This window comes from Carassius gibelio, chromosome B25 (assembly GCF_023724105.1).
Source record: "Carassius gibelio isolate Cgi1373 ecotype wild population from Czech Republic chromosome B25, carGib1.2-hapl.c, whole genome shotgun sequence".
Taxonomy (NCBI): domain Eukaryota; kingdom Metazoa; phylum Chordata; class Actinopteri; order Cypriniformes; family Cyprinidae; genus Carassius; species Carassius gibelio.
The window spans coordinates 25,035,181-25,042,680 of record NC_068420.1 but is presented as its reverse complement, the minus strand read 5'-3'; the positions used below and the strand labels follow the sequence as shown (position 1 = coordinate 25,042,680).

General features: G+C 39.9%; 1 protein-coding gene and 10 non-coding genes across 16 annotated transcripts in view; all 11 read left to right on the top strand.

Moving 5' to 3' along the window:
- The window catches only part of LOC128014719 (UPF0746 protein DDB_G0281095-like), a 24,663-nt gene that overhangs the window by 10,064 nt on the left and 7,099 nt on the right, over window positions 1-7,500 (top strand). For 2 of the 6 annotated variants that reach the window (XR_008183636.1, XM_052598435.1), the window contains exon 1: window positions 5,441-5,721. The exons of 2 other annotated variants lie outside the window; for them this stretch is intronic. The gene's annotated coding sequence lies outside the window, so the exon portion shown is untranslated. Of the gene's footprint in view, window positions 1-5,440; window positions 5,722-6,067; window positions 6,353-7,500 lie in introns of those variants that run through there. 2 more of the 6 variants (XR_008183637.1, XM_052598432.1) reach the window with 1 other exon arrangement.
- LOC128014811 (5S ribosomal RNA) lies at window positions 334-452 on the top strand. The gene has a single exon (XR_008183694.1). It is a non-coding gene; the product is annotated as a 5S ribosomal RNA (ribosomal RNA).
- On the top strand, window positions 811-929 carry LOC128014832 (5S ribosomal RNA). Its single transcript, XR_008183714.1, has one exon. It is a non-coding gene; the product is annotated as a 5S ribosomal RNA (ribosomal RNA).
- On the top strand, window positions 1,852-1,970 carry LOC128014801 (5S ribosomal RNA). Its single transcript, XR_008183684.1, has one exon. It is a non-coding gene; the product is annotated as a 5S ribosomal RNA (ribosomal RNA).
- LOC128014800 (5S ribosomal RNA) lies at window positions 2,192-2,310 on the top strand. The gene has a single exon (XR_008183683.1). It is a non-coding gene; the product is annotated as a 5S ribosomal RNA (ribosomal RNA).
- LOC128014819 (5S ribosomal RNA) lies at window positions 4,415-4,533 on the top strand. The gene has a single exon (XR_008183702.1). It is a non-coding gene; the product is annotated as a 5S ribosomal RNA (ribosomal RNA).
- LOC128014829 (5S ribosomal RNA) lies at window positions 4,898-5,016 on the top strand. Its single transcript, XR_008183711.1, has one exon. It is a non-coding gene; the product is annotated as a 5S ribosomal RNA (ribosomal RNA).
- On the top strand, window positions 5,238-5,356 carry LOC128014799 (5S ribosomal RNA). The gene has a single exon (XR_008183682.1). It is a non-coding gene; the product is annotated as a 5S ribosomal RNA (ribosomal RNA).
- On the top strand, window positions 5,866-5,984 carry LOC128014798 (5S ribosomal RNA). Its single transcript, XR_008183681.1, has one exon. It is a non-coding gene; the product is annotated as a 5S ribosomal RNA (ribosomal RNA).
- On the top strand, window positions 6,908-7,026 carry LOC128014827 (5S ribosomal RNA). The gene has a single exon (XR_008183709.1). It is a non-coding gene; the product is annotated as a 5S ribosomal RNA (ribosomal RNA).
- Window positions 7,248-7,366, top strand: LOC128014824 (5S ribosomal RNA). The gene has a single exon (XR_008183706.1). It is a non-coding gene; the product is annotated as a 5S ribosomal RNA (ribosomal RNA).

The window sequence follows — 7,500 nt, the reverse complement described above, 5'->3', positions numbered from 1 at the left end:
TTTTGCCAAAAAATAGAGTCAATACCCGATCTCTGAATATTTGCAGGTTTGGGCCTGGTTAGTACATGGATGGGAGACTGCCTGGGAATACCAGGTGCTTTAATCTTTGTGGAAAATTTCACGAATTATATAATAATCTTTCATTAAAAAAAAAAAAAGAGTCGATGCCCGATCTCTGAATCTTAGCAGGTTTAGGTCTGGTTAGTACTTTGATGAGAGACTGCCTAGGAATACCAGGTGATTTAAGCTTTTGGGCTTTCTTTCCTACTTATATAATGTACTGGCGATAAGATTGGCTGCTCTTTAAATAGCCCTCTCTTTGCAGCAGACTTCGCTTACAGCCATACCAACCTGGCTATGCCCGATCTCGTCTGATCTCGGAAGCTAAGCAGGTTTGGGCCTGGTTAGTACTTGGATGGGAGACCGCCTGGGAATACCAGGTGCTGTAAGCTTTTTGGAAATTTTTCACTTAGTATATAATAATTTTGCCAAAAAATAGAGTCAATGCCCGATCTCTGAATATTTGCAGGTTTCGGCCTGGTTAGTACATGGATGGGAGACTGCCTGTTAATACCAGGTGCTGTAAGCTTTTTGGACATTTTTCACTTAGTATATAATAATTTTGCCAAAAAATAGAGTCAATGCCCGATCTCTGAATATTTGCAGGTTTGGGCCTGGTTAGTACTTTGATGAGAGACTGCCTAGGAATACCAGGTGCTTTAAGCTTTTGGGCTTTCTTTCCTACTTATATAATGTACTGGCGATAAGATTGGCTGCTCTTTAAATAGCCCTCTCTTTGCAGCAGACTTCGCTTACGGCCATACCAACCTGGCTATGCCAGATCTCGTCTGATCTCGGAAGCTAAGCAGGTTTGGGCCTGGTTAGTACTTGGATGGGAGACCGCCTGGGAATACCAGGTGCTGTAAGCTTTTTGGACATTTTTCACTTAGTATATAATAATTTTGCCAAAAAATAGAGTCAATGCCCGATCTCTGAATATTTGCAGGTTTGGGCCTGGTTAGTACATGGATGGGAGACTGCCTGGGAATACCAGGTGCTTTAATCTTTTTGGAAAATTTCACGAATTATATAATAATCTTTCATTAAAAAAAAAAAAAAAAAAAAAAAGAGTCAATGCCCGATCTCTGAATCTTAGCAGGTTTAGGTCTGGTTAGTACTTTGATGAGAGACTGCCTAGGAATACCAGGTGCTGTAAGCTTTTTGGACATTTTTCATTTAGTATATAATAATTTTGCCAAGAAATAGAGTCAATGCCCGATCTCTGAATATTTGCAGGTTTGGGCCTGGTTAGTACTTGGATGGGAGACCGCCTGGGAATACCAGGTGCTGTAAGCTTTTTGGAAATTTTTCACTTAGTATATAATAATTTTGCCAAAAAATAGAGTCAATGCCCGATCTCTGAATCTTAGCAGGTTTGGGCCTGGTTAGTACATGGATGGGAGACTGCCTGTTAATACCAGGTGCTGTAAGCTTTTTGGACATTTTTCACTTAGTATATAATAATTTTGCCAAAAAATAGAGTCAATGCCCGATCTCTGAATATTTGCAGGTTTGGGCCTGGTTAGTACATGGATGGGAGACTGCCTGTTAATACCAGGTGCTGTAAGCTTTTTGGACATTTTTCACTTAGTATATAATAATTTTGCCAAAAAATAGAGTCAATGCCCGATCTCTGAATCTTAGCAGGTTTAGGTCTGGTTAGTACTTTGATGAGAGACTGCCTAGGAATACCAGGTGCTTTAAGCTTTTGGGCTTTCTTTCCTACTTATATAATGTACTGGCGATAAGATTGGCTGCTCTTTAAATAGCCCTCTCTTTGCAGCAGACTTCGCTTACGGCCATACCAACCTGGCTATGCCCGATCTCGTCTGATCTCGGAAGCTAAGCAGGTTTGGGCCTGGTTAGTACTTGGATGGGAGACCGCCTGGGAATACCAGGTGCTGTAAGCTTTTTGGACATTTTTCACTTATTATATAATAATTTTGCCAAAAAATAGAGTCTATCCCCGATCTCTGAATATTTGCAGGTTTGGGCCTGGTTAGTACATGGATGGGAGACTGCCTAGGAATACCAGGTGCTTTAAGCTTTTGGGCTTTCTTTCCTACTTATATAATGTACTGGCGATAAGATTGGCTGATCTTTAAATAGCCCTCTCTTTGCAGCAGACTTCGCTTACGGCCATACCAACCTGGCTATGCCCGATCTCGTCTGATCTCGGAAGCTAAGCAGGTTTGGGCCTGGTTAGTACTTGGATGGGAGACCGCCTGGGAATACCAGGTGCTGTAAGCTTTTTGGAAATTTTTCACTTAGTATATAATAATTTTGCCAAAAAATAGAGTCAATGCCCGATCTCTGAATCTTAGCAGGTTTAGGTCTGGTTAGTACTTTGATGAGAGACTGCCTAGGAATACCAGGTGCTGTAAGCTTTTTGGACATTTTTCACTTAGTATATAATAATTTTGCCAAAAAATAGAGTCAATGCCCGATCTCTGAATATTTGCAGGTTTGGGCCTGGTTAGTACATGGATGGGAGACTGCCTGGGAATACCAGGTGCTTTAATCTTTTTGGAAAATTTCACGAATTATATAATAATCTTTCATTAAAAAAAAAAAAAAAAAAAAAAAGAGTCAATGCCCGATCTCTGAATCTTAGCAGGTTTAGGTCTGGTTAGTACTTTGATGAGAGACTGCCTAGGAATACCAGGTGCTGTAAGCTTTTTGGACATTTTTCACTTAGTATATAATAATTTTGCCAAAAAATAGAGTCAATGCCCGATCTCTGAATATTTGCAGGTTTGGGCCTGGTTAGTACATGGATGGGAGACTGCCTGGGAATACCAGGTGCTTTAATCTTTTTGGAAAATTTCACGAATTATATAATAATCTTTCATTAAAAAAAAAAAAAAAAAAAAAAAAAAAAGAGTCAATGCCCGATCTCTGAATCTTAGCAGGTTTAGGTCTGGTTAGTACTTTGATGAGAGACTGCCTAGGAATACCAGGTGCTGTAAGCTTTTTGGACATTTTTCACTTAGTATATAATAATTTTGCCAAAAAATAGAGTCAATGCCCGATCTCTGAATATTTGCAGGTTTGGGCCTGGTTAGTACATGGATGGGAGACTGCCTGGGAATACCAGGTGCTTTAATCTTTTTGGAAAATTTCACGAATTATATAATAATCTTTCATTAAAAAAAAAAAAAAAAAAAAAAAAAAAAAGAGTCAATGCCCGATCTCTGAATCTTAGCAGGTTTAGGTCTGGTTAGTACTTTGATGAGAGACTGCCTAGGAATACCAGGTGCTGTAAGCTTTTTGGACATTTTTCACTTAGTATATAATAATTTTGCCAAAAAATAGAGTCAATGCCCGATCTCTGAATATTTGCAGGTTTGGGCCTGGTTAGTACATGGATGGGAGACTGCCTGGGAATACCAGGTGCTTTAATCTTTTTGGAAAATTTCACGAATTATATAATAATCTTTCATTAAAAAAAAAAAAAAAAAAAAAAAAAAAAAAAAGAGTCAATGCCCGATCTCTGAATCTTAGCAGGTTTAGGTCTGGTTAGTACTTTGATGAGAGACTGCCTGTTAATACCAGGTGCTGTAAGCTTTTTGGACATTTTTCACTTAGTATATAATAATTTTGCCAAAAAATAGAGTCAATGCCCGATCTCTGAATATTTGAAGGTTTGGGCCTGGTTAGTACATGGATGGGAGACTGCCTGGGAATACCAGGTGCTTTAATCTTTTTGGAAAATTTCACGAATTATATAATAATCTTTCATTAAAAAAAAAAAAAAAAAAAAAAAAAGAGTCAATGCCCGATCTCTGAATCTTAGCAGGTTTAGGTCTGGTTAGTACTTTGATGAGAGACTGCCTAGGAATACCAGGTGCTGTAAGCTTTTTGGACATTTTTCACTTAGTATATAATAATTGTGCCAAAAAATAGAGTCAATGCCCAATCTCTGAATATTTGCAGGTTTGGGCCTGGTTAGTACTTTGATGAGAGACTGCCTGGGAATACCAGGTGCTGTAAGCTTTTTGGAAATTTTTCACTTAGTATATAATAATTTTGCCAAAAAATAGAGTCAATGCCCGATCTCTGAATCTTAGCAGGTTTGGGCCTGGTTAGTACATGGATGGGAGACTGCCTGTTAATACCAGGTGCTGTAAGCTTTTTGGACATTTTTCACTTAGTATATAATAATTTTGCCAAAAAATAGAGTCAATGCCCGATCTCTGAATATTTGCAGGTTTGGGCCTGGTTAGTACATGGATGGGAGACTGCCTAGGAATACCAGGTGCTTTAAGCTTTTGGGCTTCCTTTCCTACTTATATAATGTACTGGCGATAAGATTGGCTGATCTTTAAATAGCCCTCTCTTTGCAGCAGACTTCGCTTACGGCCATACCAACCTGGCTATGCCCGATCTCGTCTGATCTCGGAAGCTAAGCAGGTTTGGGCCTGGTTAGTACTTGGATGGGAGACCGCCTAGGAATACCAGGTGCTGTAAGCTTTTTGGACATTTTTCACTTAGTATATAATAATTTTGCCAAAAAATAGAGTCAATACCCGATCTCTGAATATTTGCAGGTTTGGGCCTGGTTAGTACATGGATGGGAGACTGCCTGGGAATACCAGGTGCTTTAATCTTTGTGGAAAATTTCACGAATTATATAATAATCTTTCATTAAAAAAAAAAAAAGAGTCGATGCCCGATCTCTGAATCTTAGCAGGTTTAGGTCTGGTTAGTACTTTGATGAGAGACTGCCTAGGAATACCAGGTGCTTTAAGCTTTTGGGCTTTCTTTCCTACTTATATAATGTACTGGCGATAAGATTGGCTGCTCTTTAAATAGCCCTCTCTTTGCAGCAGACTTCGCTTACGGCCATACCAACCTGGCTATGCCCGATCTCGTCTGATCTCGGAAGCTAAGCAGGTTTGGGCCTGGTTAGTACATGGATGGGAGACCGCCTGGGAATACCAGGTGCTGTAAGCTTTTTGGACATTTTTCACTTATTATATAATAATTTTGCCAAAAAATAGAGTCTATGCCCGATCTCTGAATATTTGCAGGTTTGGGCCTGGTTAGTACATGGATGGGAGACTGCCTAGGAATACCAGGTGCTTTAAGCTTTTGGGCTTTCTTTCCTACTTATATAATGTACTGGCGATAAGATTGGCTGATCTTTAAATAGCCCTCTCTTTGCAGCAGACTTCGCTTACGGCCATACCAACCTGGCTATGCCCGATCTCGTCTGATCTCGGAAGCTAAGCAGGTTTGGGCCTGGTTAGTACTTGGATGGGAGACCGCCTGGGAATACCAGGTGCTGTAAGCTTTTTGGAAATTTTTCACTTAGTATATAATAATTTTGCCAAAAAATAGAGTCAATGCCCGATCTCTGAATTTTAGCAGGTTTGGCCTGGTTAGTACATGGATGGGAGACTGCCTGGGAATACCAGGTGCTTTAATCTTTTTGAAAAATTTCACGAATTATATAATAATCTTTCATTAAAAAAAAAAAAAAAAAAAAAAGAGTCAATGCCCGATCTCTGAATCTTAGCAGGTTTAGGTCTGGTTAGTACTTTGATGAGAGACTGCCTAGGAATACCAGGTGCTGTAAGCTTTTTGGACATTTTTCACTTAGTATATAATAATTTTGCCAAAAAATAGAGTCAATGCCCGATCTCTGAATATTTGCAGGTTTGGGCCTGGTTAGTACTTTGATGAGAGACTGCCTAGGAATACAAGGTGCTTTAAGCTTTTGGGCTCTCTTTCCTACTTATATAATGTACTGGCGATAAGATTGGCTGCTCTTTAAATAGCCCTCTCTTTGCAGCAGACTTCGCTTACGGCCATACCAACCTGGCTATGCCCGATCTCGTCTGATCTCGGAAGCTAAGCAGGTTTGGGCCTGGTTAGTACTTGGATGGGAGACCGCCTGGGAATACCAGGTGCTGTAAGCTTTTTGGACATTTTTCACTTAGTATATAATAATTTTGCCAAAAAATAGAGTCAATGCCCGATCTCTGAATATTTGCAGGTTTGGGCCTGGTTAGTACATGGATGGGAGACTGCCTGGGAATACCAGGTGCTTTAATCTTTTTGGAAAATTTCACGAATTATATAATAATCTTTCATTAAAAAAAAAAAAAAAAAAAAAAAAGAGTCAATGCCCGATCTCTGAATCTTAGCAGGTTTAGGTCTGGTTAGTACTTTGATGAGAGACTGCCTAGGAATACCAGGTGCTGTAAGCTTTTTGGACATTTTTCATTTAGTATATAATAATTTTGCCAAAAAATAGAGTCAATGCCCGATCTCTGAATATTTGCAGGTTTGGGCCTGGTTAGTACTTGCATGGGAGACCGCCTGGGAATACCAGGTGCTGTAAGCTTTTTGGAAATTTTTCACTTAGTATATAATAATTTTGCCAAAAAATAGAGTCAATGCCCGATCTCTGAATCTTAGCAGGTTTGGGCCTGGTTAGTACATGGATGGGAGACTGCCTGTTAATACCAGGTGCTGTAAGCTTTTTGGACATTTTTCACTTAGTATATAACAATTTTGCCAAAAAATAGAGTCAATGCCCGATCTCTGAATATTTGCAGGTTTGGGCCTGGTTAGTACATGGATGGGAGACTGCCTGTTAATACCAGGTGCTGTAAGCTTTTTGGACATTTTTCACTTAGTATATAATAATTTTGCCAAAAAATAGAGTCAATGCCCGATCTCTGAATCTTAGCAGGTTTAGGTCTGGTTAGTACTTTGATGAGAGACTGCCTAGGAATACCAGGTGCTTTAAGCTTTTGGGCTTTCTTTCCTACTTATATAATGTACTGGCGATAAGATTGGCTGCTCTTTAAATAGCCCTCTCTTTGCAGCAGACTTCGCTTACGGCCATACCAACCTGGCTATGCCCGATCTCGTCTGATCTCGGAAGCTAAGCAGGTTTGGGCCTGGTTAGTACATGGATGGGAGACCGCCTGGGAATACCAGGTGCTGTAAGCTTTTTGGACATTTTTCACTTATTATATAATAATTTTGCCAAAAAATAGAGTCTATGCCCGATCTCTGAATATTTGCAGGTTTGGGCCTGGTTAGTACATGGATGGGAGACTGCCTAGGAATACCAGGTGCTTTAAGCTTTTGGGCTTTCTTTCCTACTTATATAATGTACTGGCGATAAGATTGGCTGATCTTTAAATAGCCCTCTCTTTGCAGCAGACTTCGCTTACGGCCATACCAACCTGGCTATGCCTGATCTCGTCTGATCTCGGAAGCTAAGCAGGTTTGGGCCTGGTTAGTACTTGGATGGGAGACCGCCTGGGAATACCAGGTGCTGTAAGCTTTTTGGAAATTTTTCACTTAGTATATAATAATTTTGCCAAAAAATAGAGTCAATGCCCGATCTCTGAATTTTAGCAGGTTTGGCCTGGTTAGTACATGGATGGGAGACTGCCTGGGAATACCAGGTGCTTTAAT